The following is a 15,238-nucleotide window of genomic DNA, read 5'->3' as shown; positions in this document are numbered from 1 at the left end:
TCTACATTAATAACAGCAACAGTTCTAGACGTCCCGAAGTATAGCACCTGAAGTTGTCACCCTAACTTGCTATGCCATAGGGACCCCTCTAAGTGGACAAAACATTGCAGGGGTGCATTGAATGGAGGTTATAGCTTTCTTATTCACTTGCTGTTCACTGTTGAAATCTCAGCGATACAGCACTGGGTATAAGTGTGTGTTTTAGATAAGTCAAGACAAGTGACTGAGCTGCTGTCTTTTGACAAGTAGAAAGCCAGGAGATATGATTTTCAAACATTCAGGAGTATGTGCTTAGAAGCACTGTCAGGGAAGACTTATGGAATGGTCTAATTCAAAGATTGTGTGGATCTCCCGGGGATGCTAATGTACCTGCTCAGGTATGCTCTTGTAAAGAAGGCTCTCCTCTTTGCCCTGTGTCTGGTGTTCTGCACTTTGAGGGAAGGCAGTAAAAATCCTGCAAGAGGGTGAGGAATCAGACAGCTGGAACTGTAACACCTGGGTTACAAGTGGCCTGCTCTCTGGGTGGGAGCAGACCTTAAAGGTAATGAAGTCTAAAAACTAAGGACAGATTTAGAACAGGGACACAGCAGAACCAGAGATGTGTCCCAAGAAAATGATCAGGCAGTGGTGCATTGAGTGAGATGAAGGGATGAGTGATAGAAAGCTGTCCACTGAATGAATCTATGGAACTGCAGTGAGCGCTCTTGAATCATCAGGGGCTAAGTGGTCTCTTGATGGTTATCACCTCTGAACTTCAGTTTTCTCACTTATACTAATCCAGACCAAACTGACCTCGCAGAGTTGTTGTTAAATCAAATGCGATAATGGACATGCGAGTAACCTGCAGATTGTTAGGCACTGGACCAACGTATGGGGACACTCCTATTACCACTCAGTAAAACCAAAAAGCATTATTTTACTAAGTGAAACAAGTAATATTTATTTTATAGGATCTCAAAATGACTCTGACGTGGTTCGTAAGCCGATTTCATTTCAGTCAGTGTTCCAATTACATATACACTTTCTCTTGCTCTTCACATACCACAGACAGAAGCATCAGGGGATTTTAAAGAACAGTGATCTAAGTATGCATAAGGATATTACAGCTGACAATATTAGCCCTAGATCAAATCGGCTTGGCTTGCAATGTACACAAATACTTTTTTATTCCCAGGATGGTCCTGAACAACCTCTTATGATGACTGAGTCACCTCCCTCTGTGAGAATAGAGGAGAGCTCTGGGAATGCAAAGTTTCTTCCTTGGATTATTATAATGCTCATTAATTACCCCGCCTATTCCCTTTCGGAAGTTCCAATGCTTTGCATTGCCAGACCTGTCTAAAACACAGGTCTGATTACACCCTTCCCTTGCTCAAGAATATTCAGTGCTTCTCCCTACCTTACAGGATTAAACACAAATTGCTCAACACAGTATGTAGGGTCCTCAAAATACAGCCTCTGCTCACCTTTTGAAAGTCTGATCTTCAATGACCTCAGGGCTCATATACCATCTCCTGGTCAAACTGGGCTCTGCCCCAGCAAGACACCCGATTTCCTCCTTCACTTTTATGTTTTCACCCCGTTCCCTTTATCTGTAGTATCACTTGTGGTTTTTAACTGTGTCAACTTAGTTCAACTGGAATTACGTTTTCCAGAATCCCCTTCTCTGCCTGGTTCTGAGTTAGGGTTGACCGCAGGGAAATGTGCATGAGATCTGGAGGGGAGAAGTGGAGCGGTAGCAATTGCTTTGGGAGGGTCTGTCTGGGCCCCTGGGTGCTATTGCAGCTCATGCACCTTCTTGCCGATCTGATGGCTCACCTCCCAGGAGGGGGCAGCAGCCAGGCCCACGGCTCCTTCAGCTCCTGCTAGATCTCCTCCTTCAACTTCTTCAGGCCCAAAGCCAGGGAAGTATGAAGCTCCATGGCCAAGAGCACCAGCGCCTTCTGCAGGCCACCCATACAGTATGGTTAGATACAGACAGAGATAGTTAAGGGTTGCAGTTTGTCCCCAGGGTGATCTCTTGCATTTCACTTCCAGCATTTCTTCCTGACTACCCGCCTAACACAGGCAAGGGGCAACAGACTTCCTCACTGGCTCCTTCTCAGGGTCCCTAGTGACTCCCAACTGTCCCCTTTTGGGGTTTTCTTTGCCCACCTTCTCCCACAATTGTAAGACGAATCCCTATGATAAATTCCACATTCTATATCCTTCATCCATATCATTTCTGCTTCCCTGGTCAGTCCCCAGCTCATATGTCACTCCTCCCCACCAATCTATGTCCAAAACCTGCCTGTCCATCATTTTAAGATTCACTTCAAATACCACTTCCTCATAAACCCCTTCCTGAGTGACACAATTGCCTCTTCCTTTGAAACACCGAGATATTTTACCACATATATTTTAAAAGTTCTGTTATATACTCTTAGACTAATCCAAATATTATATAAGTTGCATTACAACCCCTGGTTCATCTTATCTTTCACAATGATCTATAAATTCTTATTCTTCTGGAGTTGTGTTACTGTGATTGCATTTTTTTGGGGGGGGTGGTACGCGGGCCTCTCACTGCTGTGGCCTCTCCCGTTGCGGAGCACAGGCTCCGGACGCACAGGGTCAGCGGCCATGGCTCACGGGCCCAGCCGCTCCGCGGCATGTGGGATCTTCCCGGACCGGGACACGAACCCGTGTCCCCTGCATCGGCAGGCGGACTCTCAACCACTGCGCCACCAGGGAAGCGCAGTGTGATTGTATTTTAATCTCCAAATCTCACCAGTGTCTTAACTACAGAAGGATCTCAAAAAATGCTTAGTGTCCAAAAGAGTAAATGAATTATCCATGCAACTACTCCCTTTTTAATAACACAGGTAAGGAAAACCCAATGCTACTGTGTATGGTGTAGCCTCACTTATATGGAGACTATTTCTAGAGTCACTTTACCTTTCCCTTCTCTTCCCTTAGAGAAGAGCCTCTCCAATCCAAATCCAACGTTTTTTATTATCTTATACATGGTTCTAATAAAACTCGTTAGCTGGCTCCATAGTCCACAATAAAGCAGAAACAGCTAATTGTATGGAGAATAGATAACTGCTAGAGCAAGACATGCTGAAAGCAAGAAATAATAGCAGACAATGAAAGAGAAAGTGGACAGAAAATTTATGAAAATCAGATTACACAAATTTAAAGTATACCAGTTTGGGGCCACTTAGTATATAGGTAAATGATCTTACCTTAATAAATTCTAAAGGAATTACAGCCCACTCCAATAAACTGTTCTGAGTCACCAACATTTAGTAATGCTACATATTTTAGAATAATCTCCCTCTGAAACTATTTTTTAAAACAAAAAATTTAAAAGAAAGTTACATATGGAAATTTCACCATGAAAAATCCCATAGTAGCTCCCATTCTCAGAAAAAAAGAGGATTTTTGTTTTTTATCATGCATTTATTCAACAAATAAGTAGTGAGAGTCAACTATGATTAAGGCACTGTTCTCGTGTGTTTGTGTGTGTGTGTGTGTGTGTGTGTGTGTGTGAGTACATCAAACTTGGGAGAGGTGGGACAGTAAAAATTACACCTTTTAAATATCTCATAAAGCAAAAAATAAATAAATAAATAGCAGTCATTGTAAATCAGCACTACATTGGTTTCTTACAAAAAAGCAAGTAAATGCAGCCAACAAAATAGGACTGAGTTCATTGTTGCCAGCTTCTTCCAGGGCAAAATAAACTGTCAACTAGAATGAAGCTGCTTGCCTTCCCCACACAGCCTTTGCCTCATTTTTCTGCCAAGCATCTCTTCCCGGCAGGGGAGGTCCCTGGAGACTCTACAGGTGTTACAACCCTGTACAGTTTGCTTTGGAAGAAAAATGTGGAGAAAAACACACATAAGAAATACTTGTTTTCATCATCACAGCCCCCAATACACACAAGGAGGCAACTGTGGCACTTTCTAATTTTTCCCCCTGGTTTAAGTCACATAGGTTGGAAATAGGATTGAATGAGATAATGAAAATAAAGCACTCAGCACAGCTCCTGGCACACAAGAAGCACTGGATCAATATCAGTGATGATGATTAGAAGGGGTCCTGAACATCCGGCAAGCTGTGTAAATTAGCCTCATTAAGTGTTATCTGGGACAAAATTTGAGTCTTCGGCTGTTTTTCCTTTGTCACCCAGAATGCTCTGGGGCCACCACTAGAATATAAAATAATTTTTCAGCAAGCCAGCTTTGGCTGGGGAGAAGGATGGGCTGTGCTGGTTGCAGGGATGTTTGGAGTAGAGAAACAGGGTGGTCCTACAGCACCTTTGCCCCCATGCAGTTCCCCAGGACTGGCCCTTCTACCTACAGGAGTGCCATGCTGAGGGCAAGGTATCAGAATGGATCCTGGAACAAAATTAACATCACTGATTATATGATTGGATTTTTGGCTTTGATTAAAGGAAGTGAATAAAACTAGCACAACTGAAAAATGAAGGAGTTTGTAAGTGTAAGCATGTTTGGAGAGGTTGTTTTAGTTCAAAAAATAAAAATATCTTAAGTGGACTGAGCATTAATTAAATTGCAGGCACTCTGCTAAGTACCCTATAAACATATTTAATCCTAAAACAGTTCTATATCCTTATGCCAATAACACAAACAAGGAAACAGATTTAGAGATGTGAAGTAATTTTACTATAGCCCAGGGGTAGTAAGTAGCATTACCCTGCCCAGGTTATCTCAGTCTAAAACCCACACGCGGGCTTCCCTGGTGGCGCAGTGGTTGGGAGTCCGCCTGCCGATGCGGGAGACACGGGTTCGTGCCCCGGTCCGGGAGGATCCCACGTGCCGCGGAGCGACTGGGCCCGTGAGCCATGGCCGCTGAGCCTGCGCGTCCGGAGCCTGTGCTCCGCAGTGGGAGAGGCCACAGCAGTGGGAGGCCCGCATACCGCAAAAAATAAATAAATAAAATAAAATAAAACCCACACGTTTACTACTATATGCTAATGAAATAATGCAACTTAAAGGGTCACGCATTCATTCACTGATTCAATACATTTATTGAACTATTCCTTCACAGGAGGCACCATGAAGTGGGACTAGTAGAGATAAATAAAGTATTCAGGGTCACTTCTTACAATCACAGGGCAGTATGGTATAGTGGTTAAGCTTGCCCAAGTTCAAATACTGACTCTACTGTCCTCTGTGAGCTTGGGCTCAGTTTTCTTGTCTGTATAATGGTGATTATAATAGTACCTGCCTCTCTTAAACTTATTCTGAGATTTTGATAAGCTAATATTTCTAAAGCTTATATTATTACGAGGCATGTATGAGCCTGCATATGCATGTGTCAGTAAAGACTTCATGGAGGAGTTCTACCTCTTGAGAGAAGAGTTAGGCACCTTTTAGACTTTTAGAGCCAGAAAGAAGAAATTGATCTAATAGAGAATTAAATTTGCCTTTCACACACTCACTCTTCAGGAAGGCAGATTTCAGAAACTGGTACCTAAAATCGCATAAATAAATAGCTCTAGGTCCAGTGTTTTGGGGGACTGATTACATAAAACATCTACACAAGAACTTTAAAATTTCCAGGTGAATTGAATTGAACAACAGCATTTAACATATCCATCTATTACTTAGTGCATTTGGAAAAAATAATGATACCATTTGAGAAAAAGAAAAGGAATCTGATTTTGCCTATTTAGCCTGCTTTTTTCTGTTGTTGCTTTGTTGGACATTCTAATGGGAAAGAAAGGCCATGAATGACAGATCAATGAGAATGAATTGTCTTCTCCTTTGTCCTTAGGAACCTACATGAGGTCAGCAGAGTTTACCTCTTCATCTTAGAAATGAATTCTTCCATTCTCCTTCACTCTCTGTTTGAGGTTCCAAATATGTCAAACCTGGTCATCATTCTACTTTAGTCCTTTCAGTGACTTCCTGCTGCATTTTGCATAAAACCCAAACTCCTTACCTTGGCTTGTAAGGCCAGTCTGATCTAGCCCCTGCTTATCTTAGAACCTTAGTTCCAGCCCTTCTCTCCCTCTTACCAGGCCCTGCCACCTCAACCATGAACAGATGGACCCTGGCTCCTTCTCAGGCTTTTTTTTCTTAGCTCAGACATCACCTTCTCAGAGGTGTCATCACTGAGTACCCTATTTAAAACTGCCTCTCCTCCACAGCCTCCAACATTCTTGCTGTTGTCACTGTTTTAATCTCAGCCCCTTATTTCTTACCCTGAAATCACTTGTATGTCTTCTGTTTATTTGTTTGTTGTCCATTCACATATATATATATATATATATATATATATATATATATATATATATATATATAGTATCTCTCCCAAACTATTCTTAGTTATCCAACAGCAAGGAATTACCTTAACACCTCTTCCTCCCAAGGCAATTTTGGATAACTTCTAAATGTATGTATATACACACTTACATCTACACACATACATATGCATACACATAAATTTATACTTCAATATTCTAAATATATGGTCACTATTCTAAATTATATGCCCACATATATATGTATATGTGTATGTGTATAAATGTGTGTATATATAACAAATTTTTATTTCAATATTATATATCTATATAATTCATTTCCTTATATATTTCTTTCTACTCGTTGAGGATAAATAATACTGACATCTATACTTTTATTTATTCATCATTTACTCATGATGCTATTTGCATCATTTAGGCAGATACTATTTGCTAAGACACTATTTTAGGCACCCAGGATACAGCAGTGAGGAAAACAAAGGTCCCTGCCCTTGTGGATTTCACACTCTAGTGGGGCTAAACTAAACACTGAACAGTTGACAGGCTATACAAATTAATTAAATAGTATGTGGAAGCTGATAAGGTGACAACCTCTATGGACAAGAGAAAAAGTTGAGCAGGGTAAGTGAGATCAGGAATGGCAGGAGTGGGGAGAGGAATAGATATAGATATAGAGGTCTGTCTAACCAGGAGATAGCTAGAGCGGGCTTATTACCATTTTACAGAAAAGGAAACTAAGTCTGGACAGGCTAAGCAAGCAGTATCTAGGATTCAAACCCAGCTCTGACTTCAAAGCCAGCCAACTTGTCACCACCCACTTTATCCATTCAACCCCCAAACCCTGCTACTGTCTCACACTGTAATTGGCAAACTGAAGTCTAACCTTCCAGAAAAGAGCTATTTAGTGTGTATTATCGTTCTCAAGTGTCCATCATTTCTTTAAGTGGAAAATAACCCTATATCTATTTCAATGAGAGTCTAGCTTCTTCCATGGGCACTAAATTAGCTCAAAAGAAGAAAGCAGAAAATATGCACTCATAACGCTACAGTCCAAATTAAAGCTAAATATTTTATCCCTTTACTTCTTTGTAGAAGATTATGGTAATTAATGGTGACAGAGAGCTTGCTTTATATTTTTTTAAAAAAGCTCTCTTTTTATTTCCCAAACAAAAAATGTCACTGTGCCTAACCCAGGTGTCTGTTTACTCCTCCCACCCCCAAACCTGGATCCAGAGGGAGAAAACAGTTTGCAGGTTGTGGGAATGTAGCAGAATCACATCCTTAAGGACATAGAAAGGATGTGACTCTTAATGCAGTGGTAACTTGTGATTCTTATTGAGGCCAAGGTTGGCTGCCAGGTATCTGGATTTTATGATGCTTCACATGCCTGACATGTGGATGCCTCTGTGGAACTAAGAGTATGGATCTACTCTTAGCTTTTCATGGTGTCTCCTAAGTCATTACCTTCCAGGCACAGAGTCATAGAACAATGTGCCTTAGAGAGGACCTTGTGCAAATTCCTCACTCTGGAGGTTAGGAAAAGGACTCTTAGAGAAGGAAAAGCCACTAACCAGTACCAGGGCTGTTGCACTGAATGACTGAAGGGGAAAAAGTATAACCTTGGAGTTAGAAATCTAGGGTGCAAGTCCATTATTCCCTGGCTGTGTGGCCTTAGAAAATATTTAGCCTCTCAGACTCGGGATGTAAAATGGTGTTGAGAACAATTACTTTGATTACCTCAGATTATTGTAAGAAAATAATACTTGTGTGCATGTGCGTATATAATAACAGGCATTTTGAGGGCTCAAAATTCTATAAAAAAACAAAAACTGTTAATTTGAATCTAGGTCTTCTACTTTCTAATCCAATATTGATTTGGGCATGCAATTGAATATCTCTGTAGTTGTTAATCATAATGACGGTTAAAATCTCCATGTACCAGGCTCTTAACAAATGTTTTGACACCTAACTGACACCTACCGAAAGCTGGATGAAATGGGCTTTATTATCCCCTTTTTACAGATGATGAGAATAAAGTACAGATAGACGAAATAACTTGTCTGAGGTCAAATCCAGGGAAGGTGGTCAGATGCTAAAGCCCATGATGTTACACACCACAATTTTAGGTCACCATAGCATCTAATCATAACTGGCATAAGGAACTATGTTATCTATGAAAAGAACATTTTCAGAAATGACTGGTTCTCTTTTCTGTTGCCTTTAGCACTGATTGGGAAAAGAGGAAGCCAGTGTAATCATAAGGACTTATGTGTCAGACAGGAAGAAACTACAGGCATCTCCTACATATAAACTAGACATAAAAGGTCACCTGTCCTCATGTCCAATTATATCAAATAATAGCTGGACTGGTATGAATTCTTCACTGATTTTAGAAAGTGAGATCGAAGCTCACTGCAGCTGCCCACTTCCCTGGAAACTTCCTACTGTCTGTCAGGTAATTTATTTAGCACACTTGACACTGGCCTTGCTGTCAGTGTATGCAAGCATGAACTTCAGTGTCATCCTTCATTGTGTTTGCTGCAAAATGTCCTGTATTATTGGGATAAAAATGTCTTTTTCTATGATTGAGCCAGTGATGTTCAATCTTATTAGAGTCTGTGACTCCTTATCATTTGTCTGATTTTGTGACCACAAAATTAAAAGAAAATAAAATAAAGTTACCTTATTAGTCTGTAGAGATGGCCTTTGAAATAATTAATGATATGATAAAGTATGAGAAAACTAGAAAGCCAATGCTGGGTGTACCTGACACAGCATGAATCCATCATCGATTTAACTCAATCTTTTGAGTACAGGGCACTGTGCTAGGCATGGGGGAGGATAAACCATGCCCTCAGCTGCTTGGGTGCTAATCAGGGACTTGGAAAAGAATACAAAGGGACAAATTACTTGCCCACAGTTAAAAAAGAAACTTAAGGGCTTCTCTGGTGACGCAGTGGTTGAGAGTCCGCCTGCCGATGCAGAGGACACAGGTTCGTGCCCTGGTCCGGGAAGATCCCACATGCCGCAAAGCGGCTGGGCCCGTTGAACCTGTGCGGCTAGCCACTGAGCCTGCGCGTCCGGAGCCTGTGCTCCTCAACGGGAGAGGTCACAGCAGTGACAGGCCCGTGTACCGCAAAAAAAAAAAAAAGAAAGAAAGAAAGAAACTTTAAAAAAAAAATTAATTACAATAGAGAAAGAATACGTTACAAGCATTTAAAAGGTTCTCCCAAACTGGGAAGAATCAAGAAGGGATTTGAGTAGTAGGTTTGGGAAGGAAAGCAGGCTAAAGGAGATAGCAACTGAGGTGGTGTGAGGACACAGGGAGGGGACATTTATGGATCCAGTTATACGAGTCCTCAGGTCTTACGCTGTGGTGTCTAGTAAACATGGGATAGTAGACTGAAGAGCTTTGTGCTCAGGCACACACATTCGAATTCTCACTATTGAATAACTGTGGGAAATCCTCTAAGTCTCTCAACCTCAGTTCTTTCATCTGTAGAAGGTAGACAATAATATGGACCTGAGAGTGATTTTTATGCTTAAATGAAATGACAGAAGTACATGCACCAATGAATTCTGATTTCCCTTGCCCTCCTCTGTTTAACCAGAAAGTAGATTTCTTGGCATAATACAATCAGGGTATTTTCTCTTTATTCCCCTTTCAATCTTTAGCCTTGACTTTTACAAAGACATGTGGCAATAGAATTTCAGAGTTGAAAGGAATCTTAAAAAAATATATAACAATGTATTGTAGCAGAAGAGCCTTAGAGATGAACTAGACCAGCTATCTCATACTTTAGGCCCAAAGGTAAAGCGACTTCCCAGGCACAGGCAAGATAATACCAGGATCAGAAAGACAGGATGGGGATGGGTGGGTCATGGGTCCTAATTCAGGTCCTCAGTTCTAGTCCAGAGGCTGCACGATTTCAGGTCTTTCCTAGCTCTGAAATGAAATGCAGAGATGAGTCTCAGCATTGGTGCTTGCTTTGTGCTACGCGATAAGGTCCTGCTATTTAACCTCTCTGAGTCTCAGTTGCCTCAAAAAATACACAGGATTACTGCAAGGACTGAATGAGATGATAGACATAAAACACTCAGTACAAGCCATGATGGAGTTCACTAAAGGGCGGCTATTAAATTTTGATTTTCACAACTGAACAGACTAATAAACTGAAAGAATTGATGGAAGAAGAAAGAATTCATGTTCATTAAATGCCTCCTATGAAAAAGGCACTGAGAAAGAGACTCAAGCTTCTTGGTAGGCATCAGTGTTCCTGCTTCCCAGCTGAGGAGACCGAGGCACATCTCAACATAATAACTTGACTGAGGTAAGACTCCACACTGCCACAGCTGCTAGAGCTAGGCAGAACATGGTCAGGCTAGAAGGAGGTCTCCTAACAACCTCATCAGTGTAAACCATGCATTCTTGCTTTCAAAAAGGAGGAAAAAAAAAAAAAAGAAGAGCAAATCAGTAGCTAACCTGATTTAATCCCCCCAAATATAAGATACCAAATGTTCTGTAACCTTCCTATTCTTTGGGGTTTTTATTTCTCCCACAGAACAGTTTCCAAAATGAGCAAAGAGCATAGTAGGTGGCTCTCTTTAATATTTCACAGGCAAGACAATAGCAACTCAACAGATCCTACATCTGTGTCACCAGCAAAAGCCTGACAAAGTTGAGCAACAAATGAAACTGTGTATATATTGGAGATAACCTTTATTTTTTTCTTCTGCTTCTTCCTCTGATTTTCTCCAGCTACATTCTGCTTTTCTAACTGTGCCAGGTAAGATGCCACTGACTGCCTACCTTTTGGCAAAAGCAAACATATGCTTCCAAAGGCCAAACGCAAGGAGCACAGCGTTTCTCCCGAAACTGCCTTTGCAAGACTGTTTGCTTGCTGCAAAGCAAAGAAACCTAAAGGCCTGTGGGAAGTCTCAGCAGATAAATGGCCCCATTGCCTGGGCCGGAAACAGATCTGTTCATTTCCCTACATAAGCCTGCAGCCGTCAGTTTCCACAGGGAGGATTGAAACTCCAGACCAAGGATCGGCATCACCAGCCAGCAGTGGTCTTTCCCGAGAATGCTGCCTCTGTACACTGTTCACTGTATTCCATCCTTTCTGACTTTGGAATTGGCAAAAGAAGAGAAAAATGGTATGGTCATTCATGGTATTTGTTCCTCAACCTTCTTAACAGCCTGCATATTAGCACAAGGATGGCAGAAAGAAGAAAACACTCAGAACAGGAAGAAAAACATGACATAATTCTAAGCTTTATATCTTCATAGTACCCTTACTCCTAGGAATTGAAGGTACATTACTTCAAACACATGTGAGTAGGCAGGCTGCCTTAGAGATCATCACCCTGAAACTTCCTCTCCTGAGAACTGGCCCCACTAAACTCTACAGATCATAGTTCTCTTAGCAAGGAAATATCCTCTTTGGGACAAAAAGGATACCCTGAAATCACCAAACAAATAAGGTCAACCTAACAACAGAAGTAAATTGTTAAAGATCTCATTGGAGAGATGACAGGGTGTGATGGAAAAACCCTTAACTAGAAGTCAAAAGCTGTGATCTGTATTCCCAAGGCTGAAACTTATGAACCATGTGACCTTGGGCAATGTCTCATTTCTCTGACTCTTATTCAATTTTCTTCTCAATAAACTAAGATCAACTAAGAAGAAATATCATTTAATGAGCACCTACTCACTACATGTACTTTACGATATTCTACTTAATTTAATCCTCACACTCATCCTTGGGGTAAGCATTTTTTTTTTCACTTTAGATTGGATAAAACAGAAACTCTAAATGGTGAAATTAATTGCTTAGTATTACCCAGCTACAGAGGAATTAGAGCTGAAATCTGAATTTGATGACAAAACCAGCTTTTTTCATACTTTATCATATCATTATATTATCCTTCCACTATTAATATGTCTGCCATGTCCTTCTCTCAAGGCTATTGCAAGTAACAAGGAAGATAATATATATGGAATACACTGTGGAAATTTTAAAGTTTTATATATACATATATATATATTTGATAACAAATAATCTCTATAAGGAGAAAGGGTATAACTGAGTATCCTTTCTTTAAGAAACCAGAACTAAAAGGAATTAGCTTTCAATCTCCCATCCTCTTGTTCTGACCTTATTTTGAACATTCTCCTTTTCGCTACAAGTCCCCAGTCTCTCAGGCACGCGTTCAGATGTATCCTGGCTAGCTCATCACAATGCATGCACACGGAGCAGGCTGACGGAAGCAAGCGATCCCATCCTCTGCAAATGTCTGGTGCGGGAGCTACCTAAGAGGGTACCACCGAACTCTTTCCTTTCCTCAAGGTGTATCACACCCCGGCTCTGCATACATCAATAACACAGGCATATGTGATGGACCGTGGAGCAGGCAGCCAACTATAAATACTGGATGCTCAGTTCAGGGACTTACGGCATAGCCAGAAGATAATAGTAAAAACGGTATGAAGTCAATCAGAATAAAATCAATTGTTATGAGCCAAGTGGGGGTATGTAAAGGACACTATTTCATTTTAAAATACCAATAATGCCAATAATAAAGGAAGCCTAGTGAGGGCACATGTGGATGTTTGTGTTTATATGAGGTAAGTTTGTGTCCAAAAGGGACTGAATTTAGCAGCATCACTGTATAATCCGAAAGAAATACACGGGGATCTTGTTGTTTTCCTATATTAGCTGAGAAGTATAAAGCTGCTTGTCTGACCTGACACAGGGGGAATAAAAGGCTTGGAACAGTCTGTGACATAGATGAAACTTGCAACTTCTCCTCTTGTCTTTCTACCTCTCATCAAATTCAAGACCCTCTTTGCCACTAAAGGATGCCTCAGATCAAAGTTTCACAGACCTGAGGCTTGGCCTAAAAACTACCAGGGCATTGGCATCACTGGGAAACATTTTATACACCAAGTCAAGCATCTATGATCAAAGTCACATGCAGAGGGCATTCAGAAAACACTGTAAAAGAGCTGTTCAAACTCCAAAGAAGAAAAAACCACAGCATCTAGATTAAAAAAAAAAAGTCACTCTATCTGAAAATTCAGCTTCCTAAAAACCCACTGTCTCCAAGGTTACTATGCAGTAATATTTATAATTGTTGCCATCAATGTCAAACTGAACAGGTGCCAAGCCAGGCACTGTGCTAAGAATGTTATTTGAATTATCTCGTTTCATCCTCCCAAGTGCCCTAAGGGCTCATTGTGACCGTGAAAATCTCCATTTTATGGCTGGAAAAAAAACAAAAAACAAAACAAAACTGAGTATCAAAAAGATTGGATAATTTGCCCAAGTTCACACGGCTAATAGGTGGCAGAGCTGGAGTGAAGGCCAGGTAAATCCTCCTCCTCAGCTGGTAGCTAACCTAGTAGTGTTTCACAATTTCACAACCAGCGGGTGGAGGCAAGACAGACTGGGAACGGGCTCTTAAAGGAAACGGCAGAAGTTTGCTTTTGGGTTTGTGATTTTTCTCTTTAACTCAGTTTCCTTGTTCCCTCCCAGGATTTAGAAGTGAGAGGGGCTATGGCTCCGTGAGGTCAGCTATTCCTGTAGGAGAAGCATCCTATTTCCCACAGGACGACCGGCCCCGCTTCCCCCGGGGCTGGAGAGGGCACTGTACCAAGCGAGGTGACTGGCGCCCGGACGTCCCTCACCTCTCCACGGACTCTACCAGGAGTCTGACGGACACCCTCGGCGGGGCATCTTTCTGAGAAAACAGGTCAGGGGAAGAGAAAGAGAGGCTGCAAGCAGCCTCTACCCAGGCTGTCACAGGTCCAAGCTGGAAACGACGTGATACCCAGTGGCAACGCTGGGACACACTGCCCCCTTCTATCCTCACCGTTCACAGCAGCACTCCAGAGAAACCAAGGCCGGGGGTATACCGGGGTACATCCCTTAAAGAGCTGGGAGAGGGCTGCAGTGACGCGCAGCCCTCACACAACTGCGTTACTTAAATGCCTACAAAGCAAAGACTGGACTCTGGACAGTGGGTTCGAGTTCTGCTCACGGCACTAACTTAGCTGTGTGATCTATCCCAGCCGCTGCCTCGCTCTGTGCCTCAGTTTGCCCTTCTGTAAAATAGGGTTGAAGGAGACGATGTGTAAGAATCCTTCCACCTTGAGATTCTGTAGATCGGTGATCCCCCGAGCCCTCATCGCCGCTCGAGACTCACCTTTCTTGGGAAGCAGAGCGGGCGCAGCGAAGGCGGCGGGGATGGGTGCAGGATCGCCCAGCACCGCGTCTTTCGATGCGCTTGGCCAAAGCAGAGTCCCGGGGACCCGGATCCGGCCAATCTTCCCGCAACGAGCCTCTTACTTTCCGCCGCACTTTCTTTTTTCCCCCTTTGGGGCTCCTCCCCTGCCGCTGCGCGATTGGCCGGCGCTGCGCGGCTCCCGCTTCACCCGCCGCCTCCCCAGCCACCAGCGCTCAGGGCTTCCCGGAGCGGAGGCCGCGGGGCGGCACCGAGGGCGGCCCCGCCCGCGGCGAGGAGGAGCGGCGCCGGGCCCGCGGCCGGCAGGAGGCTGCGCTAGGCCCTTCGGCGCCCGGCCACTGCCTGTGCAGGCTGGACCGCGCAGGAAGGGACAGCGTGGGTCCTGCAGCTTGCCACGATGCCAGGCGCTCTGGGGAGATGCGCCCCCGGCTATACACATAGACGCACACTTGCGCTCATTGCAGGATCCTGGTCTCACAGTCGATATCGCCTTTTCTTTCCAGCTCTCGTGCTGCACCAAGGCCATAAATCAATCCAGGCCGCAGGATTTGAGGCCCCATCGTGTGCCAAGCCCAGAGCGCGACGAGAAGAAACAGACTCAATCTCGGTGGTCTGGCGCTCCTCTCCGCTACAAAAGTGACAGTCATGGGAACAAACTGCTGCTCAGGACAGCAAAACGGAACCCGTATTTTCCACTGGAGTATACCCAATGTG

At 42.9% G+C, this 15,238-nt stretch overlaps 1 protein-coding gene across 8 annotated transcripts in view; it reads right to left on the bottom strand.

Moving 5' to 3' along the window:
* The window catches only part of IL1RAP (interleukin 1 receptor accessory protein), a 133,247-nt gene extending 118,537 nt beyond the window's left edge, over nucleotides 1-14,710 (bottom strand). For 5 of the 8 annotated variants that reach the window (XM_067034237.1, XM_067034236.1, XM_067034233.1 and 2 more), the window contains exon 1: nucleotides 14,486-14,617. The gene's annotated coding sequence lies outside the window, so the exon portion shown is untranslated. Of the gene's footprint in view, nucleotides 1-14,485 lie in introns of all 8 variants that reach the window. The other 3 variants (XM_067034232.1, XM_067034234.1, XM_059064565.2) reach the window with 2 other exon arrangements.
* Nucleotides 14,711-15,238: the final 528 nt, after the last annotated feature.

This window comes from Kogia breviceps, chromosome 5, assembly GCF_026419965.1.
Source record: "Kogia breviceps isolate mKogBre1 chromosome 5, mKogBre1 haplotype 1, whole genome shotgun sequence".
NCBI classification, from domain to species: domain Eukaryota; kingdom Metazoa; phylum Chordata; class Mammalia; order Artiodactyla; family Physeteridae; genus Kogia; species Kogia breviceps.
This window is presented reverse-complemented; position numbering and strand designations above follow the sequence as displayed.